This window comes from Sus scrofa, chromosome 4 (assembly GCF_000003025.6).
Source record: "Sus scrofa isolate TJ Tabasco breed Duroc chromosome 4, Sscrofa11.1, whole genome shotgun sequence".
Taxonomy (NCBI): Eukaryota; Metazoa; Chordata; class Mammalia; order Artiodactyla; family Suidae; genus Sus; species Sus scrofa.
In genome coordinates, this window is record NC_010446.5 from 105,058,069 (window position 1) to 105,083,432 (window position 25,364).

The 25,364-nt window shown below is 46.3% G+C and overlaps 1 long non-coding RNA gene across 5 annotated transcripts in view; it reads right to left on the minus strand.

Moving 5' to 3' along the window:
* Nucleotides 13,668-25,364, minus strand: part of LOC102166460 — a 41,935-nt gene continuing 30,238 nt past the window's right edge. For 3 of the 5 annotated variants that reach the window (XR_002343493.1, XR_001308436.2, XR_002343491.1), the window contains exons 5-7: nt 22,291-22,388; nt 21,098-21,256; nt 15,420-18,329 (exon numbers count right to left, since the gene is read on the minus strand). This is a non-coding gene — a long non-coding RNA (uncharacterized LOC102166460). Of the gene's footprint in view, nt 15,271-15,419; nt 18,330-21,097; nt 21,257-22,290; nt 22,389-25,364 lie in introns of those variants that run through there. The other 2 variants (XR_002343492.1, XR_002343494.1) reach the window with 2 other exon arrangements.

Genomic DNA, 25,364 nt, shown 5'->3' on the forward strand with positions numbered 1-25,364 from the left:
TTTATTTTTTATTTTCTTATGTTTGCTTTTTAGGGCCACACCGGCATATGGGAATTCCCAGGCTAGGGGTGGAATCAGAGCTACAGCCACCAGCCTACGTCACAGCCACAGCAACGCAGGATCCGAGCCACGTCTGCGACCTACATTACAGCTCATGGCAATGCGGATCCTTAACCCACTGAGCGAGGCCAGGGATCGAATGTGCATCCTCATGGACCCTAGTTGGGTTTGTTAACTGCTGAGCCATGAAGGGAACTCCTGTGAACTTAGTTTTAAATGCTTGTTTAGAACACCAGAACCAAAGCAGAGTAAGCAAGTCTGGATTTTTCCTCCCATGTGAAATAACTATAAATTCAGACAAAACTTATGAAACAATATGATTCAAGAAATTGCATATCAGGTAACAGGGGACAGTGATGCCTGAGATGCCGGAGACCACAGGGCACCCCTACAACTGGCCCGACTTGCTGCCTAAAAAGAGTTTCCAGGCTGTGGTACAGGCAGAAGGAACCAAGCAGAGCCTGGTGGGTTCCCTGCATTGAAGAGGCAGAGTAACCGAGATGAGACAGCTGCAGATAACGAGAACTCTAGAAAAATACAGAGGCGCCCCTCAAGTATTCAGCTGAGTACTATTCACTGCACCTGTGTGAGGAAAGCCTCCCCTGAATGGATAATTGAGAACAATACCTAGACTCACACAGAAAAGTAAATAGTACCCGTTATGACCAGCCAGGCTGGCAAACCTCATAATCCATGAGGCATTAGGTAGCGCAAACAGACTGATCTTGCCTCAGTAATGGGGCAAGAAAGCCCTAGATTGAATGCTGCTTGGATTGTGCCAAACAAAGCTTAAACCGAGAGGCTCAAACTGTTTCCAGGTACTTTGTCATCCAAACAAAGGTCAAGAATATTTAGGAGGCGTTCCCGTCGTGGCTCAGTGGTTAACAAACCCGACTAGTAACCATGAGGTTGCAGGTTTGACCCCCAGCCTCACTCAGTGGGTTAAGGATATGGCGTTGCCATGAGCTATGGTGTAGGTCGAAGATGCAGCTCAGATCGCTCATTGCTATGGCTGTGGCGTGGGCTGGCACTAAGGCTCCAATTCACCCCTAGCCTGGGAACCTCCATATGCCACAGGTGCGGCCCTAAAAAGACAAAAGACCAAAAAAAAAAAAAAAAAAAAGAAAAAGAATACTTCTGAAATACCCAAATATGCAGCACCCAGCAAAGTACAATAACTGGGATCCTACAGAAATTATCAAACATAAAGAAGCAGAAGAATATGACTCTAAGGAAGAGAAAAATCAATCAATTGAAACCACCAGAACTGATATGGATGATAGCATTAGTAAAACAAACTAAAAAACCCCTTTAAAACAATAATTCGAAAAGCTGGGGGGGGGGGAATTAAACACGAAAAGCAAAGAACTGAAAGGTAGAAAACAAATCCAAGATGAGCTTCTAGACATGAAAACTATGGTGTCTGAAATAAAAAATATATCAGGCAGGATTAACAAAAGATTAGACATTGCAGGGAAAAAGATTAGTGAACTCGAAAAGATAGTGATAGAAACTATCCAAGTTCATTAATCACTTCATATGCAATATCTGATCTGCTGTTAATCCAGTTACTGTACGTTTTCATTTCAGACACATGATTTGTGTTTCTTTGATATTGCCCACATTTCTACTTAGATTTTTGAAACTATGAAATGCAGTTATAATAACTTTTTTTTTTTTTGTCTTTTTGCCATTTCTTGGGCCACTCCTGTGGCATATGGAGGTTCCCAGGCTAGGGGTCTAATCGGAGCTGTAGCTGTTGGCCTGCACCAGAGCCACAGCAACGCAGGATCTGAGACGCCTCTGCGACCTACACCACAGCTCATGGCAATGCCGGATCGTTAACCCACTGAGCAAGGGCAGGGATCGAACCCGCAACCTCATGGTTCCTAGTCGGATTCGTTAACCACTGTGCCATGACGGGAACTCCATAATAACTATTTTAATGTCCTTGTCAGCTAAATTTAACATCTGTATCAATTCTTTGTTGTTTTCAAGTGCTTGATTGATTCCCCCCCTCATCATGGATCATATTTTTCTGCTTCTTTGAACGCTTAGTAATCTTTATTTTTTTCCTTTTCGGCCAGTCTAAGGCATATGGAGTTCCTGGGTCAGGGATCAGATCTGAGCCGAGCTGTAGTTTCAACGTAAGCCACAGCTGGGGCAACACCGGATCCTTAACCCTCTGCGCCAGGCTGGGGATCGAACCTGCGTCCCAGCCCTCCCAAGACTCCACTGATCCCATTATGCCACATCAGGAACTGAATGCCTAGTTATTTATTTATTGGAAGGTAGACATTGTGAATTTTTTGGTTGCATGTTAGATACGTTTGTATTCCTATAAATAATCCTGAGCTTTACTCTGGGATAAAATTACTCGGAAGTTGTTTGGTCCTTTTAGGTCCTCCTTTTAAGATAAGTTATGTGGGACCAGAGTCCTGTTTACTCTGGGGATAATTGCTTCGAAGCTGAGGAAGGCTTTTCTGAGTGCTCCACCCAATGTCCCAGGGCTTATGCGGTGGGAACAGGCACTCTTCCCAGTCAGTGTGAGGCCAGGTACCTTTCCCTCCGATTGTTAAGGGTGATACTTTCTTCGGTGTCTGTACTAATACACTCAGCAGTTCTCTGTAGAAATCACCAAAGCGACTCTCTGTTGGCCTCTGAGTTTCTCTCTCGGTACAGTGCTCTCCTTTCTGGCACACTCCACTGCAATTCTAGCTACCTTAGCAGCTCTGGACTCAGAACAATGCCCTCTTATCTCTCTGAGTCTTCTGGGCTTTTCCAGATTCACCTTTCCTGAACCCCAGCCAGAATCTCTCCCAAAGGAGTCAGCCTGGGCAGTCAGGGTCTCACCTTGATTTGTTCCCCATCTCGCAGGGCTCACTGGCCTCCGTTGCCTAATGTGAAGGGTCTTGAAAACCACTATTTTGTGTATTGCGTCCAGTGTTAAAATTTTAGGCAGGAGGGTAAACACGGTCACTGTTTTTCCATCTTAATTAGAAGTAGGACTCCTGGACCGTTTGCCTGCACTTTGGTTACTGATGTGGTAGGCTCTCTATCTACCACATTCCTAGCAGTCTGTTTTTATTTGTATTGTTTATTTCTTTGTGATTTCATTTTATATCCTACACTAATTCATTCATTACTTTAAAAAAAAAAAGATTGTTTTTAGAACAGTTGTAGGTTCGCAGAAAATAAAGAGGAAGGTACAGAGAGGTCCACTATCTCCACGTGCGGACACCATGCCTGCAGAGCCTTCCCTGTTATCCGCATCCCCCAGCAGGAGGGCACATTCGTTTCAAATGATGACCTATTGACCCATTGACACATCAGAATTAGCTGAAGGCCATGGCTTACCTTAGGGCTCATTCTAGGCGTTATATATTTCATGGGTCTGGACAAGTGTGAAATGACATTTATCTATCATTACAATATCATGCAGAGTATTTTCACTGTCCCAGAAATGCTCAGTGTTTGAGCGTTTTGTCCCCCCTCCTCCCTAACCATTTGCATCCACTGATCTTCTTACTGTCTTTAAGGTTTTACCTTTTCCAGAATGTCATATGCTTGGAATCCTGCAGATGTAAACTTCTCAGATTCTTTCACTTAGTAATGTACATTTATGGTTCCTCCAGGAAGTGCCCAGGCTAGTGGCTGAATTGGAGCGACAGCTGCTGGCCTATGCCACAGCCACAACATCTTGGGATCCGAGCCAAGTCTGCGACCCACACCACAGCTCACAGCAACGCTGGATCCTTGACCTGCTGAGCATGGCCAGGGATCAAACCTGCATCCTAATAGACACTATGTCAGGTTTTTAACCTGCTGAGCCACAATGGAGACTCCAGAACTTTTTAATTTTTAACGAAGTCCAGCTTATCAGTTCTTCCTTTCATGAAATGTGTTTGTTGTTGTCTAAATTACCCATATCCAAGATCAGCTAGATTTTCTATGTTATCTTCTAGGAACTTATAGTTTTGTGTTTTGCAGTTAGGTCTTTAATACATTGGAGTTATTTTTTGTGAAGGGTGTAAGTTCTATATCCAGATTCATCTTTTTGTATGTTGCTATCCAGTTGTTTCTGTACCACTTGTTAAAAGAGATTGTCTTCGCTCCAAGGTATTGCCTTTGATCCTTTGTCATAGATCAGTTGACTCCATTCATACAAGCCTACTTCAGGGCTCTCCATTCTATTCTGTTCATCTCCCCTTTCTTGACATCCGTATAGAATTCTGGACCTAAGATGTTTCTTGCTGTCCCTGGGGGTAGAGGATTTTTACTTCTGCTCTTCTTCCAGCAGAGATAGATGTTTGCCTATTTCTTGGGGGAGAGTTTCCTACCTTCTCCTAAGTTGGGTTTTCCTCCTCCTCTTCTCCCAGAAGCCATGCATCTAACAGGTTCACTCTCCCTCCTTTAACGGCTTACAGATCTTGCTCCCCAGGAGAAAAGGGTCCAGGGAGGCAATCGGGGCTTTGTGTTTGTCCCTCTCAGCCATCATTACCTGCTTCCATCTGTGTCAGAGCAGACTCTTGGCAGTCTCCTGCCTGCCCCCAGTCTTTCTTGCAAGCAACCCATACAGGCTCATGAAGAAGAGCCTACAAGCGAAGTGAGCTCTCCTGGAGTCTGGGGCCCCACTCTTCCAAACTGCCATGCTGACCCATCCTTGACCTCCAAGAATTTGTTAAACTTTAATTTACTTTTGACTTGTTTGTTTGACAGTCTCATCGTTCTCTCTGGCTCTGCTAAAGGAGAGACACTGTGTGTGACCCACCTTGCCTCCGAGGGCCTTGCTCCTCCTGGAATTTGGTTTACTTAGTTGCCTTGTGAACTCAGATCTCTCATGGGCTTGGCAGAAGTTATGATTGTATAGCGTATCCAGGACAGGAATAACATACTTGCCAGCTTTCTTCATCCCAAGAGAAAGCCTCATTATCTTAGCATTGAATTCACTCTTTTTCTCAACGGCCAGAAGAGGTGACTCGCCCATTTCGCACAGAGGACACTGAGCTCTTGGAGCGGTTCTGCTCCTCAATTGGAGGGTGATGACGCTGGGACGCCCCGGCTTCCAGAAATGTGCGAGGTCTTCATTGGGATGGGGGTGGGCAGGGGCAGACAGCAGAAAGCCTAGGGGTGTCCCGGAGGTGAGAGAGCATGGGGAATAGAGGCTGCCCAGGGGGTGAGGGTCCAGATATTCACTCCTCGGTGGGAGGTAGGAATCCAGCTATCAACCAAGAACAAAAAGCCTGGCAGGCTGACTTTCTGAAACATCACTGGCTGAGAATTGACCCACCCGGGGCAGTGGGGGGTGGGGAGGGGGGAGGACAGTGAACTGTGAACAACCACGGTCACGGTCACCTTCACGGTCACGCAGTATCTGGCCTCACCCTGCACCCTCCACCTCCTGCCCCACAGACCTTCGCAGCTGTGCTCTCCAGGCTTGGCATTCACGACTGCTCCGTGCCCGCCCGCCCACGATGCACGATGCAGCCGCACTAGCCCACTTGCATCTCAAACACACATCTCCCTTTCCTGACTTATCTACTTCTTCCAGATGTTCCCCCAACCTATCGTGCCCCGCCTGACTCCCACAAGGCACCCTCGGTTCTGTCCTCCAGAAGCTCAGGAGAGGGGACAACAGCTCGGAGTATGTGTGTCCCCTAGGGGTGGAGAGAACACCTGTACACATTGTGAATGTGAAATGAAAGAAAGGCTCTAAGTGCGAATGGCAGAAGGAGGGCACCCCAGCAAAGGGGTGGGAAGGCTCAGGGGGCACTCAAAGGGGAAGAGGCAAACATGGGATCGCTCATTTTATCACAATTCCAGAGCAGCCCAGGATTGGTTAAGGATTTGGTGAGATGCGAGTGTCTAGCTGCAGGCGAGACAGAATTAGCACCGCAGTAACAATGATTGCCCATGTTGGGGATGCTCTTCCAGGCTGGCTGCAAGGAAAGGGACCTGGAAAGGCTCCCCTCCCTGCAGATGGACGCACAGACAGGGAGAGACACCTATGTGAATGGCTTGAGGGGCTGGAAGAGGTCTAATGCCAGAGTGGATGAAATCCCATCAAAGGGATTAAGTACTTTTAAAATGCAAGCCTTGGAGTTCCCGCTGTGGCACAACGGGTTAAGGATATGGCACAGGTTTGACCCCCAACCCAGCACAGTGGGTTAGAGAGTCAGTGTTACTGAAGCTGTGGTGTAGGTTGCAGCTGAGGCTCAGATTTGATCCCTGGCCTGAGAACTTCCATATGCTGTGCATGCAGCAAAAAAAAAAAAAAAAAAAAAAAAAAAAAAAAAAAAAAAAAGTGCAAATCTTTCTAAGAAAGGGGATATGTATGATTTCTTTGGTTTGGTTTTATGTGAGCAGCATGGGCTTTGAATCCATTAGAACTGAGTTCAAATCCTGACTCTAACAATTACCAGCAATAAGCACTGCGAACCTTTTAATTTTTAACCCTTCTGAGCATTCCTTTCCTTGTCAGGAAAATGAGGATACTGACACCTGCCTTACAGGTGTGCGAGGATGAAGTGAGATGGTGAACACAAAACCCCTCATACAGCTTCTGCCACAAGAGTCATCCATCCAGTCACCAAATATTTACGGAGCAGCTACTCAGTGCCAAGTAGCACTCTACATGCTGGGGACTCAGCAGCGGACAGAGCAATTTCCCCACTGTCCTCGTACTCTAGAGTAGGATGAAAAAAAGGCAAATAAGCAGGTACCTTTAAGACACGTCCAATAGGTAAGTGCTCTGGGGAACAACAGAGCAAGGGGATGGGGGGTGGGGGGCATCATTACAATTTTATGTAGGGCGGTCAAAAGCCTCTTCCTTGAGGTCATATTTGAGCAGGGCCTGAAGCAGGTGAGGGCGTGAGTGCCAAGGTTGGGGGGAGAGGGTTGGTAGAGGAGGGACAAGTGAACAAAGGTCTGGCGCCCATGGCAGGTGGGGCACATGGGACGGAGGACAAGGCGGCCAGGTGGCTGGAGCAAAGTAAGGACAGCAGGGAGCAGCGAAGGGAGAGGAGGGGGTGCTGAGGCTGTATCGAGTCTGCAGGACCCCTGGGCCATGGCTTTTACCCCGAGATGGGAGCTGGGGAGGGGTGCAAGAGAGAGTGGTGAAGGCCCCTGTTCACGCTGAGTGCCGTGAGGCGTGCAGACTGCAGAGAGTGACAGGTGTAGATGCAGGGAGCCTGGTTCACGAGGCTGATGCGACATAAGCAAATGCTGTCTAGGGCCTTGGTCTAACTGTGTGGGTGATGAGAAGAGGTGGATCTCAGATAGAAAATGGAGCTGCCAGGATGTGCTAATGCATGGAACGTGGCATGACAGAAAGAGAGCAAGGGGACCTGAGCAACTGGAAGGACAGACGTACAGTTACTGAGATGGAGAAGTTGAGGGGAAAGGGTTTGGATAAGTTTGGTTGGACACCAGGAAGAGCTCTCAGAAGACAGACAGACACATGAGTCTGGTGTGCAGAGGCGAGGTGAAGGCTGGAGGCAGCAGCGGACAGAGGGAGGTAGGACAGGGTTTGGGGCGCATCCTGCTTTTTCCCATGTAGGAGTGTCTGTAGGCAGGTGCAGAGAAGCTCTGGAAGGAGGGCAGGGCTCTGACAGCTCACACTCAGGCTCCACCCCTCCCTAGAAAGTGTTTCTGCAAGTGATTCTCTGCTTTGAGCTCATGTGTTTGTCCATGGAGGACTTGGACTAAATAATCCCAAGGTGTGACAGACACAACATGGCTCTGCAGGTGTCTCACGGAGATTTAGACACGCTTAGGAAAAGAGGTGACACAGGAGTTCCCATTATGGCTCAGTGGTAATGAACCCAACTAGTACCCATGAGGATGATGGGTTTGATCCCTTGCCCCACACAGTGGGTTAAAGGATCTGGCGTGGCTGTGAGCAGTGGTGTAGGTTGCATGTTGCTTGGATCCCGTGTTGCTGTGGCTGTGGCGTAGGCCAGCAGCTACGGGTCTCATTCAACCCCTAGCCTGGGAACTTCCATATGCCCTGGGTGCAGCCCTAAAAAAAAAAAAAGAAAAAGAAAAGAAAAGAGAGGCAACACAGCAAACCATTCATAACCTGTGTGGGTCCACCTATCAGCTACCTACCAGGAAGCAGGGGAAAAATCCTGAGGGTTACAACCTACAGGGGCAGGTGCTCAGGGCAAGGTGAGGGCCCCCCAGGAGGGGTGTGCTCCTCAGAGCCTGGCCAACCCAGCGGCTGAGCGGCCTGTTCCTTTTGCAGCTCAAACCCCAAAGCTCCATTTTCCCAAGAGAACTTTCTGCCTTTCTGAAGGGGGCTGCCTCCCCCTCTGAAAGCGCATCATACCGCAGCTGCACCATTCAGTCCGGGCTTCTGGTCCAATGACTTGCTGAAGGAAGTAGTTCTTTGGCCTGAACCCCACGTCTGTGATTGGTGGCCCCTCAGAGAATGTCCTAATGAGGCGGAAACTTCACTCAGCCAAGAGAGAAATGAAAGCATGTCATTAGCATTTCAAGTTGTCAAATGGGGCAGCAGCGGGGGGTGGGGGGGGCGCTTGGGAATAAATTATCATGAAATGAAAAACAAAAGCAGCGGAGTCAAATTAAGCAAGAAGAGAAGCCAAGCCATGGACACAGACAGAACAAGCTGGAATTTAAGTAAAAATAGTTGAGAATTATACCCAACAAGTGGCTCTGTGCTGGGGTCATGCTGGTCAGAGGTGATGCCCATAATCTGGGGTCCAGGGAGTCGTAGTTCCGGGCCATTCACAGCAGGGAACTGGATGCCACCTCCACGGTCCAAGGAAGGCAGAGACAAGAAAGATTGAGGGCATGGCGCCCAGACTCTGGTGGGCAGAAGAAGAATCACCTTTCACCTTTCATTGTCTTAACACCTCAGATGATTCTGCTTCACGTGATCCTGGGCCACCCTTGAGGAAACCCTGCCATGGGACAGGAAGGTCCCAGCCAAGGAGGCTGGGGACTCGGGGAGGGTTTCAGTGTTTGGGTGGAGGGTTTTGCTGACCGTGGAGACAGAAGCCTAGCCCTGGACAGACCAGCAAAGCAGCAGCAGGATCAGGCTGCTAATTGAGGCTGTGCAGGCTCACCCCTGGGGGCCAAGTATTGGGTCCATGTAAACGACACATATCTTAGCCCCTAGTTTCTCCATCTCCTGCCTTAACGACAGAAGTCACGGCAGGGGAAGTGTGCCTGTGACTCTACTTGGGATGAGCAGGGAGAGGACAAGAGGATGCTTGGCAAACTATATGATACATCAAGACAATTTATGAGGGACGCCTATATGTATTTGCGTTTCAACCACGGCTACCTTTGAAATGAAAGGGCTTTCCCCTCCAAACATTCACACACAAGAATGTTACACTGGTACTCCTCCTGGCCAAGTAGAGAAGGATTTGTATGTATGTATGTATGTATGTATGTATTTTTAGGGTTGCAGGTGTGGCATATGGAGGTTCCCAGGCTAGGGGTTGAACTGGAACTACAGCTGCCAGCCTATACCACAGCCACAGCAACGCCAGATTCGAGCCGCATCTGCGAACTATACCACAGTTCATGGCAACGCCAGATCCTTAACCCACTGAGCAAGGCCAGGGATCGAACCCCCATCCTCAAGGATACTAGTCAGGTTCATTTCCACTGAGCCACAATGGAAACTCCCGGACGACTTGTTTTTATTTTTATTTTTTATTTTTTTACTTTTTTTTGCTTTTTAGGGCTGCACCTGCAGCATATGAAAGTTCCCAGGCTAGGGGCTGAATCAGAGCTGGAGCCCCATGCCTATGCCATAGCCACAGCGACTCGGGATCCGAGCTGTCTCTGCAACCTACACCATAGCTCACGGCAATACCGGATCCCCAACCCACTCAGTGAGTCCAGGGATCAAACCTGCATCTTCATGGATACTAGTCAAATTTGTTTCTGCTGAGCCACGATGGAGCTCCTGGAAGGGCTTATTTTTAAATCAAGAGTCAAATTTTCAGGGAAGAAAGCTTGTTATAGAAGCTTGTTGAAGTAAATATACGGAGCATTCTTGGGGTGGGGGGGGTGGCTGGCATGGCATTTCCCTCCCCTCCAGTGTGGAGCAGAAGCTAGCTCTCCACAGACCTGTCAGCCTGTGGCCCCATTAGCTGGAACGACCACCCCATCCACGTAGGCTCATCGCCTCCAGCTGTGTCAACACAGTTCTCTAGAAAAAGTGGTACAGACAAGTAAGCAAGTGGTACAGAAGGAGGGTGCAGATGCTTCTGAAACAAAGCAGTACAACTAGTCAACTTCTCTACCTGCAGTTTGAATGGAATCAGTCAGCTGAGATTGTAATTTTATTTCCTGTAGTTGAAGTAGCAATTTATAACTCTAAACAGGTACGAACTAAGTAGAGAGATAATGAAACACTGCATATAGAACTTTTCAGTGGGCTATATTGTATGGGATTAGTAACAGGTCTGGAAGTCATTCTACTGCTTTATATAAGCTTTGTCTGCTTTTCTGTCTTTATGATGTTGGAAATGGTTAAGAGAATCTGACACACTGCAATTTACAAGATTGATTTATTAGTTTACAAAATTGCTGAGAATAATTTTGCTCTTGTTAAGTCTGTCACGATAGGGCTTTCAATTACTTGGAAGAACCCAATATATTGAGTTTGTGATCATACTTTCAAAATGTCAAAGGAAATGTGATCAATTAAAAATAAATGAAGTAAATGTTTACGAAGGGTTTACTCTGTTAGTTGTTACTTGACATTGATCAAAGAGACAGTAACGATAGGTTTTGTGATTCTTTTTAACTGCTAGATTTGTAAATAGAACAAAACAATTTGTGGGTTGAGATTGAAGATTGAAGGTAAACTAGGCATTCAAAATATTTTGGGCAAACCTTACCATGAACTGTAATTAGTATTTTCAAGGTATAAAAGTCTCCTTGCTCCATATGAAGAAAAGAAAAGAAAAAAATGATAGCCACATTCTTATCAGCACCCTGCAGGTCTTGCCCAACTTTGATTGTTATTGCTCTTATTAATTTCTGCCAGCTTTATGATGATATTTCATTATTGCTTTAATTTACATTTCTATGACTACAGAGAGGTTGAACATCTTTTCATCTTGAATTGGACGTTTAGGGTGCTCTCAGAATTTCTGCTGAAGCCTCAAAGCTAAAAACAGTAATTGATCCTATTGGTAGGAATAGAAATTGGTGCAGTCACTATGGAAAACAGTATGGAGTTTCCGCCAAAAATTAAAGATAGCACCACCACATGATCTAGCAACTCCACTTTTGAGAATGTATTCAGAGGAAATGAAATCACTAACTCAAAAAGATATATGAACCTTCATGTTCATTGCAGCGTTATTTACAATTGTCAAGATGTAGAGACAGCCTAAATGCCCATCAATGGATGCACGGATAAAGAAAATATATATATTTTACATATAAATATGTTTTATGTATATTCATATATATTATTATGTTATTTATCCATAAGAGAGAATGAAATCTTGTCATTTGCAACACCATGGATCGAACCTGAGGGCAGGATGCTGAGTGAAATGAGTTAAAGATGAATACTGTATAATCTCACTTACATGTGGCACTCTCCCCACTCCCAACAAAAAACCCCAAAGCTCATAGATACACAGAACAGACTGACGGTTGACAGAGCCAGGGGGTGGGGAGCAGGCAAAATCAGTGAAGAAAGTCGAAGGGTCTCAACTTCCAGTTATAAAATAGGTTAAGTCGAGGGCTGTAAGGTGCAGCACGGCCACCCTCGTCAACAGTACTGTTTGCATATTTGACAGTTGCTAAGATGAGTGAATCTTAAAGTTCTTACCATAAGAAAAAAATCTGTAACTATGTATGGCAAAGGCCTAAGGACCCACACTGTGCTCACTCCTGGGCACTGTCCCAGAAAAACGCGGCTGGCTCCAAAGCCAAGGCGGATCCTGGGGGCACCGCAGCTGGAGGTTTCGGTTAAGTGCATTCCTTGCAACTAAATGGCAAATTCTTTCTCTCCTTTCTTTCCTTCTTTTTTTTCTTTCTTTCTTTCTTTCTTTCTTTCTTTCTTTCTTTCTGTCTCTCTCTCTCTCTCTCTCTCTCTTTCTCTCTCTCTCTCTTTCTTTCTTTCTTTTTTAGGGCCGCACCCGCAGCATATGGATGTTCCCAGGCTGGGGGTCGAATTGGAGTTGCAGCTACCAGCCTACACCACAGACACAACACCACCAGATCTGAGCTGCATCTGCGACCTACACCACAGCTCATGGGAATGCCGGAGTCTTAACCCACTGAGCAAGGCCAGGGATCAAACCTGCCTCCTCAGGGATGCTAGTCAGATTCGTTAACTGCTGAGCCATGACAGACAGGAACCCTGGCCATTCCTTTTTTTTTTTTTTTTTTGGTCTTTTTTTAGGGCCGCACCCGTGGCATATGGAAGTTCCCAGGCTAGGGGTCTAATCAGAGCTGTAACTGCCGGCCTACGCCACAGCAATGCAGGATCGTTAACCCACTGAGTGAGGCTGGGGATCGAACCGGCAAACTCACAGTTCCTAGTTGGATTTGTTTTCCTTGCGCCACGATGAGAACACCCGCAAATCCTTTTTTGAAGGGAGATCCAAACAGCACCCCTCCATGGATGCCATACCAACAAGTGGGATTAAATTACATTTAAACTGCCTCTATGCTCAGGGCAGACAATTCTGTATTTTACAGGGCTCCACAGAGGGTCCCCCACAAAATCAAGCTCTGTTGCCTATAGCAGTAAGCAGCCGAATGGTGCACGCTTGGCTTGATTTTCCCGCCTTCGCTTTACTTCTTCTCTAGTCCCTCATGCTGTTCCTGAAGCCCTGGTCTCAGACCCTGCTCATGTAGAAGCCAGGCTGAGGCTGGCTTACAGCGTTTCTTAATTCAACAGCGCCCTCTTCTGTTGCTGCAATGGAGTTCAGTTTCCTTGACGAACTGGGGGGGGGGGGTTGCCTGTGTGTTTGTGCGTGTGCGTGTGCGTGTGTGTGTGTGTGTGTGTGTGTGTGTGTGTGTGTGTGTGTGTAGGGGCTTGCTTCTGATTTTGTGATGCTCTCCGTTTCTGAGGATACATATTCAGACGTTTCTTCCTTTTTCCCTTCACTATCAAGCCTCTAAGGGATGCCTGTCCCTTTCACATTACCCCTCTCTGCCCTCAGGTCCTTAAATTTCATGTACTTTCTCTGCTATTGTCATGCCGTTACTGTTCTTTTTAAACTTTATAAGGCATTATTACTGTACTATATAGGCAATATTACTTAGATTTACTCACATTTTCACAGTCTTATTTTCTCATTATTGTTTCTCATACATCAGATATTTCTTCTGGAGTAATTTTTCTTCTTTCTAAAGAATTCTCTGGAATTCTTTTTAGGGATGGTCTTTAGTGGTCAACTCCTTCAGGTTTTTTTTTTGTTTTTTGTTTTTGTTTTTTGGCTGTGCCCACAGCATGTGAAAGTTCCTGAGGCAGGGATCGAACCCAAGCCACAGCAGTAACTGGAGCCACAGCAGTGACATCACTGAGTCCTTAACTACAAGGCCACCAGGGAATTCCCCTTCAGTTTTTGTTTGCCTAAAAATTAATTTCTTTTATCTGTATATTTGAAAAATGTTTTTATTGTTACATAATTCTAGTTATTTCTTCTTTCAATAAACTAAAATTATTATTCCACTCTAGTCTGTTGTTTGTTATTGTCTTTGAGTGCTTATTTGTTTAACTGTCAATTTTTATAGCTAATTTCTCTTTTCTCTGCTTTGAAGAATTTTTCTCTTTGGTGTTCTATAGTCTTTATGTGGATTTATTTTTTTAATTTATTTTAATTTAATAAACATTTAGCCCTTTACTTGGTATTAGGCATTTCTAAGTATTTTGCAAACATGAATTCATTTAAATCTCAACCTTATGAAGTAGGTATTATTAAGTGTCTTTACCTATTAGGAGACTGAAGCCCAGAGGGGTTAGGTAACTTCCCCAAGGTTACACAGCTATTAAGTGGTGGAGCCATGATTTCAACCAACACAGTCTGAGGAATGAGGAAGAAGACAGACTAAAAGGTATTTCCAAGTTTTCTGGTTTGGTTTGGGAATATGGTGGTGCCTAAGAGAGTTTAAAGAAGAAAAAGATGTTGTGATATGATTAATTTTATATATCAGCTCTGGTAGGTCAAGGATGCTCAGCTATTTGGTCAAACATTACTCCCAGTACCAAAATCTGTATTAGTTCTCCAGCGGAACAGAAGCAATAGGCGATACCTATGCATGTACCTACATCTATGTTGATTTGTAGCTGTCTTCACACACGTACTGGTTTATTTATTATAAGGGATTGGTTCATGGGATTGTGGAGGCTGAGAAGGTCCTCATCTACTGTTGGCAGGCTGGAGACCCAGGGGAGCCGATGGAGCAGGTCCAGTCTGAAGGCCGGCAGGCTCAAGACCCAGGAAGAGCTGGTGTTTCCGTTTGAGTCCAAAGGGAGGAAGAAACTGATGTCCGAGCTCAAAGGCCGTCAGTCAGGAGGAAGTGAGCGATGGGCACGTGCCCGTGGGAGTCACTGGTCCTGCCACGGTCGCCAGCACCCAGAAGCAGATGGCTTGGTTCAGGGGCGGAATGCCTTTTGAAGACTCACTTACAGCATCAGCTAGGTGGTGGTACTTTGCAGGCCTGGGGTTTTCCAGAAAGCTGTCGACACTCTGAATCAGCACTCAGCCTGTGGTGCTTTTCCTCCCATAGCCCAGCATCACTGGTCCAGGAATCACTCCCTGGGAACGGGAGTGGCACCACTCACAGTTACCCCCGGTGACCCTTTAGCAAAATGTTTGCTTCCTGTTCCCATGACCTTATGCTCTGCTGGCCTATAGGTCTTTGTTCCAAAGGGAGGAATGCTTCCCTTTAAGTCACAGCAAGGAGTCCATTGGCCTGGGAGTTAAGGCCACTGCTCAGTCACTTTGAGTGCCTCATGACTCTGAATCAGCAGGTGGGGAAGGGAGTTTCAATGACCCAAGCCTGACTGTCCAGGAGAAATTGGGCTGCTGCTCCTTGATGGTGGTCAAGAGGAGGAGGTCAGGTCTATGCGGGATTCCTCAGGGAGTTTTTAAATAGTACCATGCCCATGACCAAGATCAACGGAAAGTGACAGCCACCCAATCCAGGCAAGACTTACTAGGGGCCCAGACCCTTCAGGAATGAGTTTGTGTCACCCTGTTATAAAGGCAAAGGGAATGTGGGATGAGTGAGAAGAGGAAGAAGATCTATATTATATATTATAATACTACATATAACATTGCTATATATCATATACATAATATATAATATACATAGAATTATATACATAATCTATACTATACATGGGATTATATACGCAATATATAATCACTTTTTTGTTTGATCTCTGGGTTTGATCCCTGGTGCAGTAACTTCCCCATGCCATGGGCGTGGCCCCCCAAAAAGCAGGGGTTGGGGATGAGGTACAGAGATTCAGAGACAACGACGCTGAATCTGGGTGTCTATTTCTAGGATATTTATGAAGCCACCGGTGAAAAAATACAAGCCTGACACTCAGGAGATTTTGCTGAAGATACAGATTTGGGCGCGGTCAGCACAGTTTTTAGAAGCGTGTCCGTGGACATGATTATCCACACAAAGCCGGACACCTAGAAGATACAGTCTTCAAAAGAGCTGTTTTCCAAGTGTGGTCCAAACATGTGAGATGCCAGTTAGAAAAACATATTCCTGAATTCCTGCCAGACAAACTGAGTTAGAGCTTCAGGGTCTAGCATCCAGGAGTCCTCATTTTTAACAAGCATCCAGGCGATTTTCCTGCACACCTAAGTCAGAGTATATCCGTCCCGCTAGAGGGCCAACGGACCCACGCGATGAAAGGTGGCTCCTTAGCCACTAGATGGCACTAAGCCCACATGAAAGCTCCAGTTTTGCACGCTGTCCTTCAGCCAGGCTGGAAAAAGACTGGTAGAGGGCTCCTCTGGATTCTTTAGAAGAAATTCTGTAAGAGGATTTCTGCCAGCCCTTCCTCACAGTGAAGGAAGGGCGAAGACAGAAATATTTACACTGACCTAGTCAGTCACCCCAAGAAAGGTCAGCCCCAAAGAGCCTAAAGTGATCAGTCGGGAGCAGGCAGAATTCTCTGCTGGCTGACTTTCTTGAATCACGCTTGTTCCAGGTCCAGGTCTGGGAAGTGCTGAGGGGGCGGTCTCCTCTCCTCAGACCCAGTAAGAGGCAGAGCTGTGGAGAGCCAGAGCCTGCCCCCTCCTATCTGGGTGTCCCTGTGCCCCCAGCACAGCCAAGTTTTAAGTTTCAGGGTCAGACGCAGGTCCTGGGTGACCCCTCGAATCGGTGGCATCCTGTACCCATTTCCTCAGAAGCAATGCCTCCATTCACTTTTTGTACAAGAGCTGATTAAAAGAGGACCTTCTCTAGCAGACACATTTGCTCTCCTGCTCACCTGGCCTCTCCACCCTCACACAGCTCACCAGCCTGTAGCAGAAGGAACAGGGAGCTGCCCTCCATGCCTCTGCCTGCACCCCAACCCTCGGTGTCTCTCACGGGAGCCACCTCCACCGCATCCCGCCTGCCCGCCCCTCCCTCCCAGGCTGTCTGTGTGCAGCTGTTCGATCTAAAGCAGCGCTGCCCAACAGTCTCAAGGCCTCAGCCTGGCATTAAGACCGTCTTCTCCTGAGCCCACTGGTATGAAAGACTGTTGGAGCAAGATTAGGGAAAACCAGCCAAGGAGAGATGAGGGTTGCAGCAGTGCTGGCAAAAGGGGAGACAGAACCATCAGCATTCTTGGGCTAAGGGTCAAGTGCAAGGGCAGTTACTGGAATCCAGCCCGAGAGCTGGAGCTGGAGGAGAGAGCCAGGGCCAGGGGCTGCCGGAGGGGGAGTAAACGCCCTTACCTCGCCCTCCTCGGGCCTCCACTGCCACCTCCTCGAATCTCTCCTTCTTGGATCTCTTGGTGGTTCCTTGGCCGAGCCCGGTGGGAAGCTAGAGGGCAGGGGGGCCTTTGATGCTGGTATGAAGTTCCGCCTGAGGTGGGGAGCAGAGAGGAGAAGGCAGAAGGGTCGTGGAGGAACAAGAAGAGAATATCAGCATAGGCAGCTGCGACCAGAAAAGACACACTTTGGTGTTCAGCCCTTCGCAATTTCATCCAGACCTAAGGGACAAGTGCTGCATTTTGAGAACCCCAGGCGCCCGTGCCCCGCCCTAAAACTTATTCCTCTTGACACTCTGGGCAGGTTCCTTAGGGCCAAACATGGAACAGCAGCGGTGCCCAGGTTTTGTGCAGCTTCCAAATTTTGTGCAGATTCAGAGATTATGTGCGCCTGTCCCACGAGCCTGGCCTGACCCAGGGGGAGCTGTGGGGACACGGGGCAAGGGTCTCTCCTTAGCCATGTCCTCACTATGTGCCTGCGAATCCAGAAAGCTGACCAGGGACTTCTATCCCCATGGCCAGACCCAGTGGCTTGGAGCCAAACCAAACTAGCCCTCAACATGGTCAGCAGGTCCAAGGACAAGTTCAAGGGCTCTCCTGCTGCATTCTCTAGACCAAGGACAGCCTCAGGCACTGAGAGGCCACAATGAGAGGTCAGCTCCGGGCCTGGTCAAACCGGGCTGGGCCCATCCAGTTCCCTCAACCCATCTTTTCCACACAGTTCAGGGGCCCGAAGTCTTCTTTTCAGACACGGGGGAGCCTTGATGCCTCCGTGATCATGTGTGCGGTTGTCCGTCCACCCCCTTGCCCCAGCGCCCTCCCTTCCCCAATCCTCCTCTCATTCCCAGGGTCCTGGGGAGCATCGACAAGTCCAGGCACGGTAGGCAGTGCTCCTGGGGCCCAGGGCTGAGTGTGGGGATCTGCTCCTGCAATAAGGGGATGTGGCTGTGATCCCAGGTTGGAAGGAATAGCCAGAGACGGGCCTGATTGGCTCTGAGCCTGGGTGGACCACTGCAGGAATGACTGGGGTCCTCTGGTCGCCCTCACATCCTTACAGGGAGGAAGCTATGTCCCCACAAGGCCCAGTACCAGCCCGCTTCCCTTCAGGGTCCACCCCCTCCCCGCTCGAACACAGGTTGCAAGTGTCCCCCCTTCCCCTCCCTACTTCCCACACCGACCTGGTGACCTGGCGAGGACCACACAGGACAGCAAGGTGGGAGGTGGCAGGGCTGGGAGGGCCCGAGTCTCCCCTGCACAGGAAGCCCGAAATGTGACCCCCATGTTATCTCCAAATGTAGTCATCCAGTTAGTGCTTTTTTGTTTAAAAAAAAAAAATCAATGAATAACGTATACATTGTCCTTTTCATGACCCCATTTTGGCATTTATCCATTTCTTAAAAATGTAACAGAAGCTTCAAGAAATGGAAGTAGAAGGGACCTTTCTCCAGTCGTAGAAGGCCCTGCTCCAGAGGGTCACAGAGGCTCAGAAATGAAGCAGGTACGTGTACAGGTGAGTTCTAGCTCGCATCTCCCCCCCCTGAGGAGCCCCTTGAGTGAGGAGACACCCACCAAGTCGGCTCTGGTCCACCTGCGAAGCAGAGTGGGGGTGGGCGGCTGCCCCGCTTCCCCTCGCTCCCTCCAGGTGGGTGGCCAGTTCTTTCCTCCCAAGAGGGGCCGCGCCTCGCAGCCCAGCTTCTCTGGCCTCAGCAGCTGCTGCCAACACACACACACACACACAGAACTCTCAGGGGACACTGCAGAAAATTCCTGCGACACCAGCTCCCGGGCTGGGTGCCATCACGGGGGTCTCCAGAGCCTCGGAGTCCCAGAAACACACACCAGGCTAGCAAAAAATCACTGACTCTGGACCCTGACCTCCAGGGGGAGAAGCCTGGGCAGGCAGAAGTGGCCACCAACGATTACAAATGTGTTAAGGGAGAGCTGTGAGGTCAGGCTGCTGATGAACTTGCTAACATGATAGGCACTGGGAATCCTTGAGGGCAGCTGATGATAACAACACAGGGCCAGCATTTACTCCTGGCCAGGAATTGGGCTGCATGTTTTAGAGACATTATCAGCCACCCAGAGTGTGGATATTGCTGCTCTGGCTCCAGAGATAAAGGAATGAAGGGGCGAGAGAGGTCCGGTAACTTACAAGCTCACACAGGAGTAAGGGAGGGAGGAGTCCAGAAAAATCTGTCTCTCCAGCTTTTAACAGCAGGGCTTCACATCCCCACTCCTGGAAGGGAAGGAGCGGGGAGGGAGCCAAAGGAGGGTCTAGCAGTAGACCCCCCAAACAGGCTAAATCTGAGCTCCTTCCCCGATTTAAAAATCCAATCTCTCTTGAAATTTCAATCAGACGCCATCTCTTCATATTCGCAAGTCTTCTCTCCTTTCTCCTTGCGTTCCTGCTGCAGCAGCAGCAGTGGCTTGATACAAGATCTTAGTTCCTAGGCCAGGGATTGAACCTGGGCTGCAGCGGTGAAAGCGCCAAGTCCTAGTCACTAGGTCACGAGGGAACTCCCCTTCCTTCCTTCCTTCCCTCCTTTTATGTCCATCTGCTGTGCGATGCTCTGCTCCGGGACTGCCTGGGTGATGAAAATGGGCAAGTGCTTTGAGAATCCTGGAGGAAGAGTTCTTCTGTCTGAAGGAGGAGCTGGGAAGGCTTCCCTGAGGAGGAGGAGGAGTTTTAGTTGGGTCTGGAAAGATGTTGGGTTTGGTGTGGGAATCCTTCTGATGGACAAGTGAAGGTAAGAATTTGGGGCGGAGGGAAGGGCATGGTAGAACGCCAAACCCAAGAAACCCTGCACCAGACTCTGCCTGCAGTTTCCATAAACTTAAGGAAATCCCTCCCTCACCCCTGTGAGCAGAATGACCACTAGATCGTCTGTCAATCTGCACATTGATCACCTGCCATTCCTCCTGCCTGCTTTCCTGTTATTCTCTGATGCCTTTCTCACTGTACAGTCATTGGCCAGGACCACAGAATATATTTAAAAGTAGAGGCTTTAGCTTCCTGACATAAATCGTACCAATGTTTTCTTAGGTCAGTCTCCCAAGTCAATAGAAATAAAAACAAAAATAAACAAACAGGACTTGATCAAACTTGTAAGTTTTGCACAGTGAAGGAAACCGTAAACAAAATGGAAAGTCAATCTACAGAATGGGAGAAAACATTTGCAAATGAAGAGACCTATAATGGCTTAATTTTCAAAATATGCAAACAACTCATGCAACTCAACAACAAAAAAATAGAGAATCCAACTGAAAAATAGGCAGAAGACCTAAATAGACATTTCTCCACAGAAATACAAATGGCCAATGAGCACATGGAAGAATGCTCAACATTGTTAATTATTAGAGAAATGCAAATCAAAGCCGTAATGAGGTAATACATCACGTGGGTCAGAATGGCCATCATTAAAAAGTCTACAAATAATAACTGCTGGAGAGGATGTGGAGAAAAGGGAAGCCTCCTACACTGTTTGTGGGAACATAAGTTGGTACAGCCACAATAGAAAACAGTATGGAGGTTCCACAAAAAACTAAAAATAGAGTTGCCAGATGATCCAGCAATCCCACTCCTCCAATGGTCCACCCAGACTCAGAGCCAATCAGATGTGGTAAATATATACAATGGAATACTACTCAGCCATAAAAAAGAACACAATAATGCTGTTTGTAGCAACATGGGAGGAACTAGAGATTCTCATACTAAGTGAAGAAGTCAGAAAGAGAAAGACAAACACCATATGATATCACTTATTTGTGGAATTTAAAATATGACAAAAATGAACCTATTTACAAACAGAAACAGATTCATGGACAAGGAGAAGGGACGTGTGGTTGCCAAGGGGGAGGGGTTTGGGAGAGGGATGGAGTGGGAGGTTGGGGTTGGCAGATGGAAGCTATTTACACATGAAGGGGATAAACAATAAGGTCCTACTGTAGAGCACAGAGAACTATATTAAATGCGCTCTGACAAACCATAATGGAAAAGAACATAAAAAAATCATTTTGCCGTGAAGCAGAAATCAGCACAACATTGTAAATCAACTTCAAAAAAAAGTAGAACTTTACATTTGTCAGTTGCCAGCTTTTTACAATGATTTCTTTTTCTTTTTTCTTTTTTTTCTTTTTGGCAAATGTTGGCCTTTGGTACTTTATCCTGATTTCTGCTGGATTAAAGTCATAGGAGCCAGGAGTGGGCCTGAGGTGTTTGGTGTGACAAGGTCTGCCCTGGATGAGAAAGAACAGACACCCCATCTTATTTCTTTAGCAAATGTGCAGAAGTGAATTAATTTTCAAACATTCTTCACTTAACACTCATGGTCCTCGTATGGTAGAAAATATAATAAATATTAAAGTAAAGCAAGATTTTCCAAATATATTAAATCTCATCCCAAACATATCACTAAGAACAATATTTAAATTCTTCCCATCTCTTTTGACTACGATGGTCCCTTTAAAATGCCAAACCATTTAGTGGCGCCTCAGAAGACTATGTGAACTTTAAAAACATTCTGATGATGGAGAAAACATTATGATCAAAAGCTGTTATGAATTCAGTAACTCTTTTAAATGAATTTGCAATTAACGAGTCATCATGTTGTAGATGGGTCCAAAAAGAATCAACCTCCTGGTTTAGTCTCTTGCCACAGTGACTCTGGATGGAGGAACTACTCGGCTAATCATTAGCTTGACACAGCAGCAGCTTGGGGAGTGCTTGCCCACGGGGGTTTGCCTTCTTGGAAGCCTGCTGCCAGCAGGTACAGAAGCTGGTCTAGCTTCATGAGGGGAGAGAGAGGCCCAGCTGCCCAGCTGATGGCCAGCTGAACGCAGCCACATGAGTGACCCTAGGCAGAACTAGCAGAACCACCCAAGCAACTAACCAATAGAATCATGAAAAAAGACAGATTGTCGGGATTTTTTTGGTCTTTTTTTTTTTTTTTTTGCATCACACCCGCAGCATATGGAAGTTCTCAGGCTTGGGGTGGAATCAGAGCTGTGTCTGCGACCTACACCATAGCTCACGGCAATGCCAGATCCTTAACCGCTGAGCAAGGCCAGAGATCGAACCTGTGTCCTCATGGATACTAGTCGGGTTTGTCAACCCCTGAGCCACGACGGGAATCCCAGATCGTTGTTGTTTTAAGCCATTACGTTTAGGAGTAGTTTATTATACAGCAATAGTTAATATAAATTCAATGGTATTTACATAATTTGAAATATATGAGGTGGCTCATTCATTCATTCATTTAATAAATATTTACCAGGGCCTAGTAGGTACGCATTGTCCGGACTACCTTCAGGGCTGGCTCAGCAGAGGATTTCCTGGATGCTTGATAATAACCCTGTGGCCCCAGAAAGTCTGAAATCACAAGTAAGGGAAGGAAGCCCCAGATTAGGATAATATTCGATATAGAGTACTTTCAAAGTTGGAAAAAAAAATGAGAACGGCCTCCCCATCCCAGCCCAGATCTGTAATGCAAGCCGACTCTTTAATTGTGGTGGTTTGATCGCTGGTCTGAAAATAAAGACTGAGTTGTGGTTTTGTATCTGCCTGAGCTAATCATTTCTCTTTGCTCTACCCATGATTATTTGCTGTGCTATGAGTTCTCGTCAAACAGTTTGTCTTCAACAGCGACTAATCTTGTGTTAATGTAGACCTTTACACTTTATAAAGTGTTCGCTATTCTACAAAGCACGTTCACGTTCATTATCTCATTAAACCTTGGAACAATCCAGGGAAGGGGTTTGCTCCAGGCCACTTGGAGCACACATGCATGTAGAGGGTCAGTGCAAATCTGTCACCACTGTTGGACAAATGGTTTTGAGCCCAGACCTTATGAGCGGTGGGGCATTTTCAGAAACTTGTATTAAAGATGACGCTCTCATAAATGACGTCTTCGTAATGCAATTTGAAAGGCGATACCCTTTTATGCACAGTGTTAATGCTTTTGCAATGAGAATTTTAGGTCAATTTTTGTTTTGTTCTCTGGAACTTTTAATTAAGACAGAAAAACTTTAATATCTCACATCCTTCACAATATACACTAAAAGTTTGAATTTTTTTTTTCTCTCTTTGAGGCCTCTGTTCCCCCAGGGATATTTTAGCAAGAAGAATGTGATTTGAAGGTTTCCAGATGTTTCTTTTCAGATGTGTCTCAGCATGCATCTATAAACCATCTGGTAGCAGCAACAGCTGGACCGGTTCCAAATGTAAATGTACAGTCAGGTAAAAGGGTATTAATAGAAGAAATTGAACTGATTAGTCAACTAAGTTGGTGATATTGTTTAGCCAGCTGTTGAAATGAGCTCTCAGTAACCAAGACAGGCTTCAAAATTCTGCAGTCGGTTTTCCTTTTTGCTTGAGGTGGGTATTCCTCATGCAGATATTCCAAATCTGGGGCTAGGTCGGAAATTCTTTGTGTTCAGTCTTCGGGTTACCTCTGCTTTATTGACGTGTTCTGAAGCATCCCTAGCATTGCTTTGACAAATCCTTGTGCATCCTGTGCCCTTTCCAGCCAGTGAGGAAGGATGGTGGCTGAAATGTGCTGGGGAGCAGCGGTGGAAACAGTTTGTGGGCTTACGGGGGTACTGGTAAATGTGTATTTTTTGTCATTCAGCTTCTGACTCAGGAAACTGCATAAAGCATAAGCAAGTGCCAATATTCCCTAGTTCCTGGAATGAAAGCTAATATTCCTCAGCCACCTGACTCTGGCACCTTCAACAGGGCAGGATTATCTTGTGAATTCAGCTCTTTTGGGGGAGGAAGTTTTGAAAATTATGCCAGGGGCTGGGCTGAAGTTTCCCTAGCTGTAGACTAAGTTTCACAGCTGCAAAGTAACAATAGGAGCAATAATGGGTAAAAAGTATGAAATTTAAAAACTTTCAGGGAGCATAGTCCATCTACATTTAAAAAATTACTTCCCAGTCTCAACTATAACCATTAGTCCTAAGTCTGTGCAATGCCAAACAACATGCCGAGTGATAGAAAGTCAAAAGCAGAGACTCAAAAATAATGAAGGGAGTTCCCTTCGAGGCTCAGCAGTTAATGAACCTGACTAGAATCCATGAGGATGTGGTTTGATCCCTGATCTTGCTCTGTAGGTTAAGGATCTGGCATTGCCATGAGCTGTGGTGTAAGTCACAGACGTGGCTCAGATCCTGCGTTGCTGTGGCTGTGGTGTAGGCCAATGGCTATAGCTTCAATTTGACCCATAACCTGGGGACGTCCATATGCCACAAGTGTGGCCCTGAAAAAAAAAAAAAGAAAGAAAAGAAAAAAAAGAGGTAAATTTCTCTAGTTAATGCATATTTTGGTGCTCCCTTTTTGTATAGTTGTTAGAATGTTCACTAGGTTAAAAATACCCACTTGAAGGTAAAATGATGCCACCTCTGTGGAAAACAGTTTGGCAGTTCTTCAAAAAGTTAAACATAAAGTTACCATATGACCCAGCAATTCCATTCTTAGGTATAAACCCCAAAGAACTAAAAATATAAGTTCATGCAGAAATGTGTACACAAACTTTCATGGCAGCTTTATTCATAGCAGCCAGAAAGTGGAAACAGGCTAAATGCCCATCAGCTGATAAATGGATAAATAAATGTGGTATATCCATACAATGAAATATTACTCAGCAATCAACAGGAATGAAGAACTGATATATGCTAGAATATAGCTGGACCTTGAAAACATTATGCTGAGTCAAAGAAGCTAAATAGAAAAGGACACATATTGATGATTCTGTTTCTATGAAATGTGCGGAATAGGCAAAGCCATAGAGATAGAAATTAATGGTTGTCAGAGGCTGGGGTGGGGGAACGAGTAAGAGGCACATTTGAGGTGATGAAGTTGTTCCAGGCTTAAATAAAGGGGATGGTTGCACGGGGTAATGAGCACAATAAAAGCCACAATAAAGGCTGTATACTTTGACAGGACGAATTTCCTGTTATGAGGAATATACCTCAGTTTAAAAAATACTCCATTTTAAGGTTCATGTGTAGTTCTTTTTTAAAACCTCCCTCAACATCCCATAAAAATATATATTTTGGTTAAATCTAATGAAATAACACTATTTAATTCTGGATTTTGATTCATGGCCTCAGAATAATGTTTAGCTATAGGAAGCCAGATTTTTTTTTTTTTTTTTTTTTTTTTTGCTGGATTTTGCAGTTTTTCTAAGGATGCCCATCATCCCACGTCCCTGCACAGTTGCTGCGTAAAATCTGTCTGGTGCTGTGCAGCAAATCACTTCACAACTCAGCAGCTTCAAACAACAAGCTTTTTCTATCCCATGGCTTCTGGGGGTCAGGAATCAGGAAGCAGTTTAGCTGGATGGTT